This window comes from Trichomycterus rosablanca, chromosome 4 (genome assembly GCF_030014385.1).
Source record: "Trichomycterus rosablanca isolate fTriRos1 chromosome 4, fTriRos1.hap1, whole genome shotgun sequence".
NCBI classification, from domain to species: domain Eukaryota; kingdom Metazoa; phylum Chordata; class Actinopteri; order Siluriformes; family Trichomycteridae; genus Trichomycterus; species Trichomycterus rosablanca.
Genome location: NC_085991.1, coordinates 31,454,873 through 31,464,350, shown reverse-complemented (window position 1 = coordinate 31,464,350; position 9,478 = coordinate 31,454,873). Strand labels below are relative to the sequence as shown.

Here is a 9,478-nt window from a genome sequence, read left to right as displayed (position 1 = left end):
TGATTGTGAATGAGTTTTTGTGTATGTTAGTGTATGTAGACCGATCAGCCATAACAATAACACCACCTCCTTTTAATCATTTGACAGCCCTAATATATATATATATAGCATATACAACCCCTGGCAAAAATTATGGAATCACCACTCTTGGAAGATGTTCTTTCAATTGTTTAATTTTGTAGAAAAAAAATAAATCACAGACATGCCACAAAACTATAATTTCTCAAACTGTCAACCCTCTGGCATTAAGAAACAATAAAAAAAGAAACAAATATAATAGTTGTGGTCAGTCACAATTGCTTTTTTTTAGATCAAGTAGAGGAAAAAAATATGGAATCACTCAAATCTGAGGAAAAAATTATGGAATCATTAGAAAACACTGCACCATAATTACTTTGTTGCACCACCTCTGGCTTTTATAATGGTTTAAACTCTCTGAGGCATGGAGTTAACTAATGACAAACAGTATTCTTCATCAATCTGCCTTCAACTGTCTCTTGCTGTTGCCAGATCAGCTTTGCAGGTTGGAACCTTGTCATTGACCATTTTCTTCAATTTCCACCAGAGATTTTCAAATGGATTGAGATCCGGACTATTTGCAGGCCATGCCATTGACATTATATGTTTTCTTGAAGGAAAGTTTTCACGTCCTTTGCCCTATGGCAAGATGCATTATCATCTTGAAAAATGAAGTCATCATCACCAAACATCCTTTCAACTGATGGAATAAGAAAAGCATCCAAAATTTCAATGTGGACTTTGGTATTTATTGAAGACCATCTCCCCTGTGCCTTTACCCGACATGCAGGCCCATATCATCAACAACTGTGGAAATTAACATGTTTTCTTTAGGCAGTTATCTTCATAAATTTCATTGGACAGACACCAAACAAAAGTTCCAGCATCATCACCTTGCCCAATGCAGATTCGCGATTCATCACTGAAGATCACTTTCATCCAGTCACCCACAGTCCACGATTGCTTTCCTTTAGCCTACTTTAACCTTGTTCTTTTCTTTTTAGGTGTTAATGATGGCTTATGTTTGGCTTTTCTGTATGTAAATGCCATTTCTTTTAGGTGATTTCTTACAGTTCAGTCACAGACATTGACTCCACTTTCCGGCCACTTGTTTCTCATTTGTTTTGTTGTGCATTTTCTGTTTTCAAGACATATTGCTTTAAGTTTTCTATCTTGATGCTTTGATGTCTTACTTGGTCTACGAGTATGCTTCCCTTTTACAACCTTCCCATTTTGTTTGTACTTGGTCCAGATTTTAAACACAGCTTACTGGGAACAACCAACATCTTTTGCGACATTCCACAATGATTTATCTTCTTGAAGGAGTTTTATAATCCTCTCATTTGTTTCAACTGACATATCTTGTGTTGGAACCATGATTCATGACAATCTGCTTTGTGCAACAGCTCTCCGAGGTGTAAGCACTCTTTTTAAACTGAAGAATAATTAGCAAATCTAATCTGCTGCAGATGTTTTGTTTTTAAACTGCAAATTACAGAGTGATTCCATAATTTTTTCCTCAAATTTGAGTGATTCCATATTTTTTTCCTCTACTTGATCTAGAAAAAGCAATTGTGACTGACCACAACTATTATATTTGTTTCTTTTTTTTATTGTTTCTTAATGCCAGAAGGTTGACATTTTGAAAAATGATAGTTTTGTGGCATGTCTGTGATTTATTTTTTTTCTACAAAATTAAACAATTGACAGAACATCTTCCAAGAGTGGTGATTCCATAATTTTTGCCAGGGGTTGTATATAGAGTACTCTTATGCTTGACTGGTTTAGTTGTTTATCCTGAATCTCCACCTTGGTGGGTGAAAGAGAATTTCCTCAGAATTGTAACCTTTTTCTTTGAGCAAGTAATTACACAACCTCCTTAATCTTCCTGTCTTATCAGATATATTTAGTTTTTTTTATTTTCTCAAAACAGGATTAAAAAACTTCTAATATAAAAAACACTGAAATACAATTGAAAAACAGTAATTAACAAACTAATACAATAAAACCTGCACTTTAACTTTACTTCTTTGTTGTTTCCTTGTGCTTCCTAATCGTGGAGATGCTTGATCTGTGAAACAAGAGAAAATACTGCTAAACATATGGATGCTTTTAGAGTCAATTTGACAGTTATTCCACAGAAATGCAAATTTGTCTCACATATTGCAATCTGATGACGTTTTACTGCAATTCTCAAGCCAAGTGCTGAACAAAGAGGCAGTTGCACGTCAAGTTTAAGGGAAAAGTCGAGTTTGAGGATACAAATGTCTCGAACAAATGTTTAAAGATTGTGAGTATGGAGGATGTCGAGTTACAAGGTACCACTGTATATATATATATATATATATATATATATATATAAATTTTTTGGTTTAGTTGTCTATCCTGAATCTCCATCTTGTTCTGTAAAAGAGAATTTCCTCAGAATTTGTGAGCAAATAATTAGGTAATCTTGTTCATCTTCCTGTCTCATCAGATATACCTCCACCTGCCAGTGACATGAGAAGCGGCACATTAGCTTTTGCGCTGCTGTGCTGTTATTTCCTGTGGAGTGTAATGGTGCACAAAGCTTAATGTGACTTATTGTAATTAAAAAAAACAGTGAGAAATTTTATTAGTGGAGAAAACGTATGAGCAGCAATAATTAAGAGAGCTTTAGTGTTTCTGTGTCATTCTTTTAAAACATTAAGTCACATCAAGCTTCTTTTTTTTAACAATAAGCAATTTGACTCTTTTGGGAAAGCTGATTCTTACAATTTCTCAGAACCCTGAGCTAAAAAACTAATTTAAAAGTGAAACAGGAGAAAAATACGGATAAACACAGATACATGTGGAGCTTTCAGAGTGAATTTGATGATAATTCCACACAAATGCAGATTTGTCTCATATTCGCACAAACATTGAACAAAACGTTGACTTTAAGGGTACAAGCTGTTGAAGTTATTTATTTATTTAGGTTTTAACGCCATGTTTAACACATTGGTGTCATTTAATGGCAGTAATAGGTATTATGTATCTGTCTTCATATTTTGGTCCATGTTATATGTTCATTTTTATTTTAATTTTTGCAAGGTATGTTAAAAGTCTTCTTGTGTTGTCGTGTGTGAGAGTCTCTTTGATGGTTTCTGGCATGTGTGCTTGTTCTCTTTCTTTAGTGTATTTTGGGCATTCTATCAAGATGTGTTTTATTGATATAGGTGTTTGGCAGGTTTCACAGGTTGGGGTGTTTTCTCCTTTCATCAGATGTTGGTGGGTTATTCTGGAGTGGCCGATTCGGCAACTCGTGTATATGACCTGGTCTATGCGTCGTCCCTGGTGGATTCTTGGCTTGGAGTTAACATTTGGGTGTATTTCATATAGTTTATTAGTGTGCTGGGCGTTCCATTCATTTTGCCATTTTCTTTTGATGTAGAGATTTATTGATGCTTTTAAGTCGGTTGATGGGATTTTTATGTTCATTGTATTTTGTCTTGTTTTTCCTCTAGCTACTTGGTCTGCTTTTTCATTTCCTGTAATTCCACTGTGTCCTGGTATCCAGCATAGTTGTATGTCATATTCTTGCTCAGTTAGAATGCTGATTGTCCATTGTATGTTATTAATGATAGGATGGTCTGATGTGTATGATTGTAGTGCTTTGAGGCATGATTTAGAGTCTGTGCAAATTAGTATTTTTTGCTTTTGTTCTTTTTCAGCGTATTTTAATGCCATAAGTATGGCGTGGGCTTCTGCACTGTAACTTGAGTATTGTTGGGGCAGTTTGTCTTTGTTTGTATATCAGTTTGCATATATGGCTGCTATGGTCTGGTCAGTAGTTTTGGATCCATCTGTATAGATTGCAAGGTGGAGTGGGTATTTTTCTTTAATTTTAAGAAAATCATTGATGTATATGTTTGGGTGTGTAGTTCCTTTCTTCTTTTCAGCAAGATCAAATATGATGTTTGGTTTTCTGATTTTCCACGGAGGTATGGTATTGTTGGGGCTCTGGGCCATTATATTTGAATTTAGCTTTAAGTCCTCAAGATATGGTTTGATTCGAGTCCCAAATGGTTGTATTTTATTTTGTCTGTTGTATCGAGTTGGAGGACGAGGTAGGTGTATGGTTCTATTTACTGGGTTTCTTGGGTTGCTCATGGTTCTGACTGTATATTGCAATGCTAGTTTAAGTTTTCTGAGTTCCAGTGAGGGCTCTTGTGCTTCTATGTATAGGCTTTGGATGGGAGAGGTGCGGTATGCTCCTAGGGCAATTCTGATCCCTAGGTGGTGTATTGTGTTAAGGCACTTGGTGTATGATTTTCTGGCTGATCCATATATAAAGCATCCATAATCCAGTTTTGTTCTGATTAGAGTTCTGTATATTCGTAGAAGTGTAGCATGATCTGCTCCCCATTTAGTACTGGATAGTACTTTTAGTATTCTTAGTTTTTTGAAAGACTTCTCTCTTAGTGCTTTGATGTGAGGAATGAAGGTCAGTTTGTGGTCTAGTGTTAGGCCCAGGTATTGTACAGTTTCTGTTATCTTTATGGGTTCTCCGTCTAAGAAAAGTTTTGGATCTGGGTGTAGTTTTCTGTTCTGGCAGAAGTGGATTCAAGTTGTTTTGCTTTTAGATACTTTAAAGCCATTTGTGTTTAACCATTTGTGTATTTTATTGATGCAGGGTTGAAGTTTGTGTTCTATTGTTGCCATGTCCTGATTCCTGTAGCCTATGCATAGATCATCCACATATAGACTGCAGAAGATGTAAGGTTGTATTTCCTTTGCAATTTTGCTAATTTTGAGGTTGAAGAGAGTTACAGAAAGAATGCATCCTTGGGGGACTCCCGTCTCTTGGATGTGTTCTTTAGAGAAAGTGTTGTTGACTCGGACTTTGAAATGTCTGTCCTTTAGAAAGTTTTTTATGAAGATTGGAAGTCTGCCTTTAAGTCCTATTTGTTGAAGGTCTTGTAATATTCCATATCTCCAGGTAGTAGCTGTTGAAGTTAACGCGATAACGCATTAACGAAAAATAGTGCCGTTAACGCAAATTCTATTTGGCCCTGCGAATCATCCGTAGTTCATGTTGAGACTTGACCGTGCACGGCATCTCTCATTAAGAGTAAAAGAGTAAGTGCGCAGTGGCGGAGCCAGACAATTTTCACAGGGGTGGCCAGACTGAGACCATTGCTCACACAGGGGTGGCACAGAAACTGATACCTTTCTTATGTGGTCACTAACTCATTTACCTATACAGGCAGTAAGTGCCATGTAGAATTACATCACGAAGACCCACATTGTTATGTTTTGTACTTAACCACGAAATACAAATGACACTAGTTATGTGGAGAACGAGTTGTCTTTATTGCTTAATCCACAACTTGGAGCATCACACTTAAACATAACACGCCGTTACCCGCTGGTCACCTGATACACATATCAGCTCATTGACGTACAACACACAGTGGTAACGTGATACGCAGATCACGTAATGATCTATATCACTTGCATGATAATAATAAGCTTTTTTCTCTCTTAATTTTCCCTGACAAGTGAAAAGCCAAAATATAGCAACCTTAACATTATGAGGAAGAATTTCAAAGATATTCCTTTGCAATACTTTATCATTTCAAGAATATGATACAGTCTGACCAACACTTAAGCCAAATCAGCAATGAAAATTGACTTTACTTTTAATAGCCTTCTGCAATGCTGGTGCTTCTTAAAACTGAATATTTTCTTTTAAACAGAAGTGTTATTTAAATGCTATTAAATTGTTTTCCAACAAAATCCGCCATATTTGGCGGATAACCGCGCAATCTGGCAACACTGGAACGCGTTATTATTATCGCGTTAACTTCGACAGCCCTAATAAAAACGTATTCTGATATCCAGTTAGCAGCGTAGGGTTTATATAGCAGCAGGTAGAATAAGGTGCAAAAACAATGCAATATTGTGCAAAGATGCAAGTAATATAGTCACTAGTATGAGTTGTCAGAACCCAGGGAACAAGACTGTGTTGATTGTGAATGAGTTTTTGTGTATGTTAGTGTATGTACACCGATCAGCCATAACAATAACACCACCTCCTTTTAATCATGTGACAGCCCTAATATATATATATATATATATAGCATATATATAGAGTACTCTGATGCTTGACTGGTTTAGTTGTTTATCCTGAATCTCCACCTTGGTGGGTGAAAGAGAATTTCCTCAGAATTGTAACCTTTTGTCTTTTTCTTTGAGCAAGTAATTACACAACCTCATTAATCTTCCTGTCTCATCAGATATATTTAGTTTTTTTATTTTCTTAAAACAGGATTAAAAAACACTTCTAATATAAAATATAATACAATAAAACCTGCACTTTAACTTTACTTCTTTGTTGTTTCCTTGTGCTTCCTAATCGTGGAGATGATTGATCTGTGAAACAAGAGAAAATACAGCTAAACATATGGATGCTTTTAGAGTCAATTTGACAGTTATTCCACAGAAATGCATATTTGTCTCACATTTTGCAATCTGATGACGTTTTACTGCAATGCTCAAGCCCAGAACAAAGAGGCAGTTGCACGTCAAGGTTAAGGGAAAAGTCGAGTTTGAGGGTACAAATGTCTCGAGCAAATGTTTAAAGATTTTGAGTATGGAGGATGTCGAGTTACAAGGTACCACTGTGTATATATATATATATATATGTGGTGGTGCTCCGGTACCTTTAAGTGTGCTGCAGCCGTGTCGCATCGTTGGTTACGTCATTACGCTGGCTCGTTGTTCGGCGTTAGCGATAGTCTTTAAATTCACGGTGCGGACACGACCAGTGGAGCAAGCTCGGGCTGTTTCACGCAGTTCCGCCTGGCCATCAGGATTGGTTTTGCTGTTATTGCTCGTTCGCGAGCGATCCTTTTGTGGAGGCAACGGTTGGTATTTTCACGTTTCTCTCTGGAGGTACGTTAATTTGCTTCTTTTTGGCGTTGAAATGCAAGCTAGCTGCCATTTGCTAATGCTAGCTTCTTGCATTGTTCTCAGGGAATTTCGTTCGGTGGCCTGCGTTCTGAAGTGGCTCCTTTGGGCTCTATCTGTGTTTTGCAGTGGTTTATTCAGTTCGCTTTCTCCCCGCGTTCTGGTATGTGGTTGCCCGGCAACGTATTTGTTTAGCATGGTTTTGGATTGCTTCGCGGCTAATGTTTCCCCCTTTCACGTAGGATCCATACTCGTGACTTTTGTCTCCGAGACCAGCTGGGTATTCGGGTTTGGTGTACATTAATATTGGACTTTAGGTAAGTAGTGCCACTGTTAATATTGCTGCTACTATGAGTAAGAGTAACTATTGATGGGCTCAGCTAATGTGGAAATATTCGTTTCCTTGCAGGCTGCCAGGTGCTCTCATCTTTCCTCTATTGGATTTATAACCAGCTTTGCATCGTCGGGCTCCACTCCGGCTGTTGTTCTGCTTTCATTGTGCTTTTATTATAGTATATTTCCACGCTGTTGCTTGTTTTGGATTGTGGCGGCATCCCACTGGGAGGGGCCGTGTGCCGCCATTTCAAACAGCAGCGTGTGTGGGTTAACTTTAATTAGTGTATGTGTGAGGGTGTGTGGGGTGGTAAGTGGGTATTAACCACTCGTTATCGAGTAGGTTGTTTTTGTGATTTGGTTTATTTTATTTTTTTTTGTTTGATGATTGATTTATTTAGTTATTTTCTGGGTTATGATTTCTTTGGTTGATTTTCTTTTTGATTTCTATATACATTCTGTGGGGCAGTGGTTGGGTTTTCAGGGCCTGTGTGGGCCTCACCTTTGTTCCTCACGACTTGCTGGGTTGGTACTGGTGCCTTGCTGTGCCCTCTTGGGGATGTGATATTTGCTTGGGGTGTATAGCTTACCGTGTGTGTGTGTGCTGTCACTGTTTTGTAAATTGCTCTACTGCTGGTCCCGTGGGCTCAGCTATTCCCGGCGGGTACTGTATAGTGTTAATCATATTTTCTGTTTTCTTTTCTCTTTCTCTTTGGCAGGATTGGGGACGATCAGTAGTGGGGGCCAACCCAGTGGTGGTGGGTATCCAGAGTTCACCTTTATGGTAGTGTAGCGTCACTTGGGTGTACAGTGCAGTGTAGATCACGTGTGGTCCTTTCAACCCACTCCGTAAGTACGGTCCTCCTGCTGGTAAGCCCTCTCTTGCCTTTCTTCTTTTATTATTTTGATTTTCTAGTATTGGTGTTTGTTCTGTATGTTTGGTATGTTGACGTGTTATTCTGGTGGGCTTACCTCTAACCATACCCGCAGTAGTGTGTAAATAAGTGAGTATATGTGTGTGTGGTTGGGTGTAACCATTTTAACAAAAGATTTAAGAATATATTGTGAATACGCTTGAAAGTAAATAAATATGTATACGATTAGAAATAGAACCCTGTCTCTGTCTTGATTGCACGGACTTGTTTGCTATTGGGCGGGTATCTTGTGAACTTTGGAAACCGTGATCAATTTGGGGCGTTTGTAATTATAAACTCTTTTCCCCTCGGGGGCCTATACCCCCCGGGGGTGGCGTTGTCGAAAGTACCTTCCGGGTTTCCGCCATCTATCACAAATATATATATATATATATATATATATATATATATATATATATATATATATATATATATATATATTTATATATATATATATATATATATATATATATATATTAGGGCTGTCGAAGTTAACGCGATAATAACGCATTAACGCAATCTCAATTTAACGAGATTTAAAAAAATAGTGCCGTTAACGCACTAATTACATTACGAGATTTTTTCACTTCTAAAACTAAAGCAATTCATTTTTCACCCACGGGAGACAGATTAAATTATTCTCACTGACCACGCTCACACGCACGTTTAATGTTATTTAGTTCCGTTTGACAAAAAAACCCTTAAAAATAGAGCTAACAGTGAAGATAAACCGGTTACAAAAGCAGCGACCGCTGTTTGTGTTCAATACTCTGTTCACAGTGTCGATACAAGTGATTCAAGAATCGATTCATTGTAAGCGCAGCGTAAGTTTCTTTTCTCAGTCATCTCTCCGTGTTTACTGTTATGATGAATGATGCGGTTGTAAATAAACACCAAATACTACAGAACATTGTGTGTGACTCGCTTACATTATAAAGCTGAGGCTTAATTATACTGGTTATTACCACAGAGCGGGAGTCGACTCAGAGTCGTTTACGATTTACCGAGGTGAACCACGAACGTGCTGATAGAATCGGCTCAGATGGGATCGGACTGTATTATCTTTTTAAAGTAAATATTTCAATCAGCAGAATCGCATCGCATGTATGATGTGCACAACGTTAATTACGTGCGTTTATTAATGAGCTTGTCAGAAGCTTTCTCAATGATGTCTGTGCGGTGGTTTTTTTTTTTACAATTAGTGATGGCAACCCAAGCAACTGTTCCACTGCACTATTTTACACTAAAAACTAAACTATTCCATAATGCTCCAGATTGCA

At 37.6% G+C, this 9,478-nt stretch overlaps 1 long non-coding RNA gene across 2 annotated transcripts; it reads left to right on the top strand.

Annotated features, from left to right (window-relative positions):
* Positions 1-6,696: 6,696 nt before the first annotated feature.
* LOC134311563 (uncharacterized) lies at positions 6,697-8,396 on the top strand. Of its 2 annotated transcripts, none has more exons than XR_010011445.1 (4): positions 6,697-6,936; positions 7,018-7,114; positions 7,194-7,268; positions 8,004-8,396. It is a non-coding gene; the product is annotated as an uncharacterized LOC134311563 (long non-coding RNA). The 2 variants fall into 2 exon arrangements; XR_010011446.1 differs by lacking the exon at positions 8,004-8,396 and adding an exon at positions 7,361-7,597.
* Positions 8,397-9,478: the final 1,082 nt, after the last annotated feature.